We start from the raw sequence: 7,500 nt of genomic DNA, 5'->3' as shown, positions 1-7,500 counted from the left end.
TCCTTCTCCTTCTCCTTCCTTGGTGCCTTCTCGGCTCACTGCTACCGCTGCCTCTGCCTCCACGGATCAAGCAAACGGCAGGTTTTCTACTTCGAGGAAAGACGGAATTTCACCATGTTGGCCGGGCCGGTCTCGAACTCCCGACCTAGTGATCCGCCCGCCTCGGCCTCCCAAAGACTGCTGGGAGTACAGGCGTGAGCCACCACGCCTGGCCGATTCCTTCCTTTTTTCAATCTTATTTTCTGAACGCTGCCGTGTATGAACGTACATTTATACACACACACACACACACACACACACACACACACACACACACGTAGTGATAAAACTCTGTAAATGATATTTCCATAATTAATACGTTTATATTATGTTACTTTTAATGGATGAGTATGTATTAAAACCCCATTTCATTTACCTACACGTGTATGTATATCCTTCCTCCCTTCCTTCCTTCATTTATTATTTATTCATAATTTTCGTGTATTTATTTTCTTTTCTTTTGGGGCCGGCCCGCCTGGTCTTCTGACTCTGGGCTCTGGTGACCTCAGCCTCCCACGTAGCTGGGACTACAGGGATCTCTTCAGCCCGGGAGGGAGAGGCTAACGTGGGCTGTGATCGCGCACTTCCACTCCAGCTTACGTGGGCTGCGGTGGGGTGGGGTGGGGTGGGGTGGGGTGGGGTGGGGTGGGGTGGGGTGCGGTGGGGTGCAGAGAAAACAATGGATTGCGATCTTAATTGCCTTTTAGCTTCATTCATACCCTGTTATTTGCTTGTTTATTCTCATGGGTTATTCTGTGTCACTGTCATGTTCCTCGTTTGCTTGCCTGCTTGCTTGTTTATTTCCTTCCTTCCTTCCTTCCTTCCTTCCTTCCTTCCTTCCCTCCCTCCCTCCCTCCCTCCCTCCCTCCCTTACTGGCAGGGTCTTCCTCTGTCTCTGCCGCCCAGGATCACCCCAACCTCAATGCTTTGGACCGACCAAACGGTCGTCCTGCCTCTGATCCCTCCCATCCCCATTACCTGAGACCACAGGCACGCACCACCACACCGGCTGACTTCTATGTTGCTTCTCCTGTTTTCCGTAGGTAGGTATGTATGTGTGGGTATGTATGTATGTACGTATGTATGTACGTATGTATGTATGTATGTGAGTGAGATGGGTTTCGGGATTCTATCATGTTGCCCACGCTGGTCTCGAACTCCTGTCCTCAAGCAATCCGCCTGCCTGCCTCGGCCGCCCACACTGCTGCTATTACAGGCGTGAGACGCTGCGCCTGGCTCCTTCTACGTTTGCCTGCCTGCCTGCCTGCCTGCCTGCCTGCCTACCTATCAATCGTCTTCTTTTTAGTACGGATGTGCTCTCGCTTTGTTGTCCATGCTCTGGGCACACGTGATCTCTTTTTAAACTTCTATGATTATGATGATTGTAGGCGTCATCTCACGTGTCGGGGTGATCTCCAACTTTTAGGCTCCAGAGATCCTCCCGCATCGGCCTCCCGGAGTGCTGTGATGACACGCGTGGGCACGGTACGCTCTGGTCATGTTTGTCATGGGTCGGTTCTTTCCGTTTTTAATACGGGGACTGCGAACAGATAAAATGTTCACACGCATCTCACCGATCCGCCTTTTCGTTCTTTCTTTTTTTTTTTCTCTTTAGACGGAGTTTCACTCTTGTCGCCCAGGGTGGAGGACGATGGCGGATCTCGGCTCACCGCACCCTCCGCCTCCCAGGTTCAAGGGATTCTCCTGCCTCAGCCTTCCCGAGTAGCTGCGATGACAGCGATGAGCCATCGTGCCTGGCTAATTTTTCTATTCCTAGTACAGATGGGGTTTCTCCATCTTGGTTAGGCTGGTCTTCAACTTCCGACCGTTGGAGGATCTTAACTTTCTTGGTGGTGGTTGCTTTTCTTTTTCTTTTTTTCTTTTCTTTTCTTTCCTTCTCCTTCCCCCCCCCCAACCCCCCTTGTCGTCGTCGTCGTCCTCCTCCTCCTCCTCCTCCTCCTCCTCCTCCTCTTTCATTTCTTTCAGCTGGGCTCTCCTACTTGTGTTGCTCTGTTGCTCACGCTGGTCTCAAACTCCTGGCCTTGACACTTCTCGCGTCACATCCGCCGTCTGCTTGTTGAAATGAGCATCTCTCGTAAAATGGAAAAGATGAAAGAGATAAACACGAAGACGGAAAGCACGGTGTGAACGTTTCTCTTGCCGTCTCCCGGGGTGTACCTTGGACGCGGAAACACGGAGGGAGCTTGGCTGAGTGGGTTTTCGGTGCCGAAACCTCCCGAGGGCCTCCTTCCCTCTCCCCCTTGTCCCCGCTTCTCCCCCAGCCGAGGCTCCCACCGCCGCCCTGGCATTTTCCACAGGAGAGGTATAGGGAGAGGACTGACACGCCTTCCGCATCTATATCCTGCCGGACGTCTCTGGCTCGGCGTGCCCCACCGGCTACCTGCCACCTTCCAGGGAGCTCTGAGGCGGATGCGACCACCCCCGCCCCCCCGTCACGTCCCGCTACCCTCCCCCGGCTGGCCTTTGCCGGGCGACCCCAGGGGAACCGCGTTGACGCTGCCCTCGGATCCTCCGGCGAAGACTTCCACCGCATGCCCCGGGTGGGCCGGTTGGGATGAGACTGGACCACCCCGGACCGTGCTGTTCTTGGGGGTGGGCTGACGTACGGGGTGGACTGGCGGCCCCAGCATTGTAAAGGGTGCGTGGGTATGGAAATGTCACGTAGGATGCCCTCCTTCCCTTCGGTCTGCCTTCAGCTGCCTCAGGCGTGAAGACAACTTCCCATCGGAACCTCTTCTCTTCCCTTTCTCCAGCACACAGATGAGACGCGTGAGAGGGAGAAACAGCTCAATAGATACTGCTGACCTTCATTTGTGGAATCCTCAGTCGTCTACACACAAGACAGGTGACTAGGCAGGGACACAGATCAAACACTATTTCCGGGTCCTCGTGGTGGGATTGGTGTCTCTCCTCTCTCTCTCTCTCTCTCTCTCTCTCTCTCTCTCTCTCTCTCTCTCACACACACACACACGCGCGCGCGCGCGCACGCACGCATGCACACACGCGCACACACACACACACACACACACATTTCCATATCTAGTTCACAAAGCACACTCACTTAACCTTTTCACAGTACGCAGGCTGAGTAAAACCCACCCCACCTTCCACCCGTTGGCTGACGAAACCCCTTCTCTACAATGGATGAAAAAGATGATCTGGGCCGGGCACGCTAGCTCACGCCTGTCATTCCGGCACTTTGGGAGGCCGAGGCCGGTGGATCGCTTGGGGCCGGGAGTTCGAGACCAGGCTGGCCGACGTGGCGAAACCCCGTCTCTCTGAAAAAATAGAACGATTAGCCGGGCCTGGTGGCGTGGGCTTGGAATCACGACCGCTCGGGAGACTGGGGCGGGCGAGTTGTTCCAACCGGGGAGGCCGAGGTTGCGATGAGCTGAGATCGTGCCGTGGCGATCCAGCCTGGATGACGGAGCGAGACCCCGTCTCGATACAATCATGATGTGATTATAAGATGAGTTGTGCGCGGTGATGGCCGCCTGTAGTCGCAGCTACTCGGGAGGCTGAGATGAGGAGAGGATCACTTGAGGCCCCACAGGTCGAGGCTTCGGTCGGCCGTGACCCACTGTATCCTGGGCGGTCACCGGTCAAGGAGATATGCCCCCTCCCCGTTTGCTTTTCTTTTCTTCCCTTCTCTTTTCTTCTTTTTTCTTCTCTTTTCTTTTCTTCTTTCTTTCTTTCTTTCTTTCTTTCTTTCTTTCTTTCTCTCTCTCTCTCTCTCTCTTCCCCTCTTTCTTTCCTGCCTTCCTGCCTTCCTGCCTTTCTTCTTTTCTTCTTTCCTCCCTTCCTCCCTTCCTTCTTTCCTCCCGCCTCAGCCTCCCAAAGTGCTGGGATGACTGGCGTGAGGTACCATGCCTGCTTGGCCTAAAGAGACCCTCTTGGAAAGTGAGACACAGAGAGCGCCTTCCAGTGATCTCATGGACTGATTTAGAGACGGCATCTCGCTCCGTCACCCCGGCAGTGGTGCCATCGTAACTCACTCCCTGCAGCGTGGACGCTCCTGGACTCGAGCGATCCTTCCGCCTCAGCCTCCAGAGTACAGAACCTGGGACCGCAGGCACGCGCCACTGTGCCCACACCGTTTTAAATTTTCTTTTCCTCCCCCCCCCCCCCGCCCGAGACAGAGTTTCGCTCTGGTGGCCTAGACTGCAGTGCGGTGGCGCGATCTTGGCTCGCCGCAACCTCTGCCTCCCGGTTTCAAGCGATTCTCCTGCATCGGCCTCCTGAGTAGCCGGGATTGCGGGCGTGCGCTGCCACGTCTGGCTGATTTTGTATTTTTAGTGGAGACGGGGCTTCTCCATGTCGATCGGGCTGGTCTCGAACTCCCGACCTCAGGTGATCCGCCCTCCCCGGCCTCCGGAACTGCTGGGATGACAGGCGTGAGCCACCGCGCCCGGCCTTCATTTTTAAATGTTTTCCCACAGACGGGGTCTCATCATTTCGTTGCAACCCTCCTGCCCGGCGTCTCAAAGTGCTGGCGTGACGGGCGTGAGCCACTGCGCCTGGACTCCGGGGAATGATTCACGACCACGGTCGCTGTACTGATTCTTTCTTTCTTTCTTTCTTTCTGTCTGTCTGTCTGTCTGTCTGTCTGTCTGTCTGTCTTTCTTTCTTTCCTTTCTTTCCTTTCTTTCCTTTCTTTCTTTTCTTTCTTTCTTTCTTATTTATTGATAAATTATTTTATGATTTATTTGTGTACTTATTTTCAGACGGAGTCTCGCTCTGGGCGGGGCGGGGCGAGGCGAGGCACAGCGCATCGCTTTGGAAGCCGCGGCAACGCCTTTCAAAGCCCCATTCATATGCACAAAGCCCTATTCCCTTCCTGGAGTTGGAGCTGATGCCTTCCGTAGCCTTGGGCTTCTCTCCATTCGGAAGCTTTGACAGGCGCAACCCCACCCAGAGGCTGCCTGCGGCTGAGGATTAGGGGGTGTGTTGCGGCTGAAAAGTGGGTCCCCTAGTTTTGATACCTCAGTGGACACATCCCCCGACCGCCATCGCTTGCTCGCCCTCTGAGATCCCCCGCCTCCACCGCCTTGCAGGCTCACCGCTTACTTTCATTTCTTTCTTCCTTTCTTGCGTTTCAGGAGGGGGTGCGGGAATGAGGGTGTGTGTGGGGAGGGGGTGCGGGGTGGGGACGGAGGGGAGCGTCCTAAGGGTCGATTTAGTGTCATGCCTCTTTCACCGCCACCACCGAAGATGAAAGCAACGATCGGCTACATACCGCGTGTTCTCATCTAGAAGTGGGAACTTACAGATGAGAGTTCTTGCATGGGCAGAACGAGGGGGACCAGGGACGCGGAAGCCTGCTTGAGGGAGGAGGGGTGGAAGGAGAGACAGCTTCAGGAAAAAAACAAAACACGAATACTGTCGGACACAGCACTGACTACCCGGGTGATGAAATCATCTGCACACTGAACACCCCCGTCCCAAGTTTACCTATGTCACAATCTTGCACATGTATGCTTGAACGACAAATAAAAGTTAGGGGGGAGAGAGGAGAGAGAGCGAGAGAGCGAGAGCGAGAGAGAGAGAGAGAGAGCGAGAGCGAGAGAGAGAGAGAGAGAGAGAGAGCGAGAGAGAGAGAGAGAGAGAGAGAGAGAGAGACACAAGTACAACCAAACACCACCTCCTTGACCTGAGTCAGGGGGTTTCTGGCCTTTTGGGAGAATGTTCAGCGACAATGCAGTATTTGGGCCGGTTCTTTTGTTTCTTCTTCTTCTTCTTTTCTTTCTTTTTTTTGGACTGAGTCTCTCTCGCTCTGTCACCCAGGCTGCGGTGCAGTGGCGCTCTCTCGGCTCACTGGAACCTCTGCTTCCCGGGCTCCAGTGATTCTTCTTCGGTAGCTGGGATTACAGGCACGCACCAGGATGGCCGGCTCATATTCTTATTTTTAGTAGAGAGGGGGTTTCTCCACGTTGGCCACGCTGGTATCGAACTCTTGACCTCAAATGATGCGCCTTCCTGGGCCTCCCAAAGTGCTGGAAACGACCGGCCTGAGCCGCCGGGATTTCAGCCTTTAAAAGCGCGGGCCCTGCCAACTTTCGCTGCGGCCCTTACGCTCAGAAGGACGTGTCCTCTCTGCCATAGGTTGACTCCTTGAGTCCCCTAGGCCGTTGCACTGTAGCCTGGGCAGCAAGAGCCAAACTCCGTCCCCCCACCTCCCCGCGCAAATAATAACTAACTAACGAACGAACGAACTAACTAAGTAAATAAAATCTCTACACGTCACCTCTAAGTGTGTGTTCCCGTGAGGAGTGATTTCTAAGAAATGGCACTGTACACTGAACGCAGTGGCTCACGTCTGTCATCCCGAGGTCAGGAGTTCGAGACCAGCCCGGCCAACGTGGTGAAACCCCGTCTCTACTGAAAACACGAAATTGAGTCAGGTGCCGTGGGGCCGGCACCTGTCATCCCAGCTACTCGGGAGGCTGAGGCGGAAGAATTGCTTGAACCTGGCAGGCGGAGGTTGCAGTGACCCAAGATCGCACCACTGCACTACGGCCTGGGCGACAGAGTGAGACCCGGTCTCCAGATAAATACATAAATACATACATACGTACGTACGTACGTACATACATACGTACAGATATACAAGACAGAAAACAAGAAAAGAAAGGAAAGAGAAAATGAAAGAAAAGGCACTGTATCGCTACTGGGCTAGGACCGTCTCTCTGTCTGTTTCTCTCTGTTCGTCTCTGTCTTTCTCTCTGTGTCTCTTTCTCTGTCGGTCTGCCTGTCTGTCTGTCTGTCTGTCTCTTTCTTTCTGTCTGTCTCTGTCTCTGTCTTTGTCTCTCTCTCTCCCTCTCTGCCTGTCTCACTGTGTCTGTCTTCTGTCTTACTCTCTTTCTCTCCCCGTCTGTCTCTCTCTCTCTCTCTCCCTCCCTGTCTGTTTCTCTCTCTCTCTCTTTCTGTCTGTTTCTGTCTCTCTCTGTCTGTCTATGTCTTTCTCTGTCTGTCTGCCTCTCTCTTTCTTTTTCTGTGTCTCTCTGTCGGTCTCTCTCTCTCTCTGTGCCTATCTTCTGTCTTACTCTCTCTTTCTCTGCCTGTCTGTCTGTCTCTCTCTGTCTCTCCCTCCCTGTCCGTTTCTCTCTCTCTCTCTCCCCCTCTCCCTGTCTGTTTCTCTCCGTCTCTCTCTCTTTCTGTCTGTTTCTCACTGTCTCTCTCTGTCCATCTCTGTCTTTCTATGTCTGTCTCTTTCTCTGTCAGTCTGTCAGACACCCCCGTGCCGGGTAGGGCCCTGCCCCTTCCACGAAAGTGAGAAGCGCGTGCTTCGGTGCTTCGAGAGGCCGAGAGAAATCTAGACAGGCGGGCCTTGCTGGGCTTCCCCACTCGGTGTATGATTTCGGGAGGTCGAGGCCGGGTCCCCGCTTGGATGCGAGGGGCATTTTCAGACTTTTCTCTCGGTCACGTGTGGCGTCCGTACTT

The 7,500-nt window shown here is 54.2% G+C and overlaps 1 long non-coding RNA gene across 1 annotated transcript; it reads left to right on the top strand.

Moving 5' to 3' along the window:
* The first annotated feature begins 693 nt into the window (after window positions 1–693).
* On the top strand, window positions 694–2,870 carry LOC134808646 (uncharacterized). Its single transcript, XR_010152009.1, has 2 exons — window positions 694–1,524; window positions 1,655–2,870. It is a non-coding gene; the product is annotated as an uncharacterized LOC134808646 (long non-coding RNA).
* Window positions 2,871–7,500: the final 4,630 nt, after the last annotated feature.

Source organism: Pan troglodytes, chromosome 17 (assembly GCF_028858775.2).
Source record: "Pan troglodytes isolate AG18354 chromosome 17, NHGRI_mPanTro3-v2.0_pri, whole genome shotgun sequence".
NCBI lineage: Eukaryota > Metazoa > Chordata > Mammalia > Primates > Hominidae > Pan > Pan troglodytes.
This window is presented reverse-complemented; position numbering and strand designations above follow the sequence as displayed.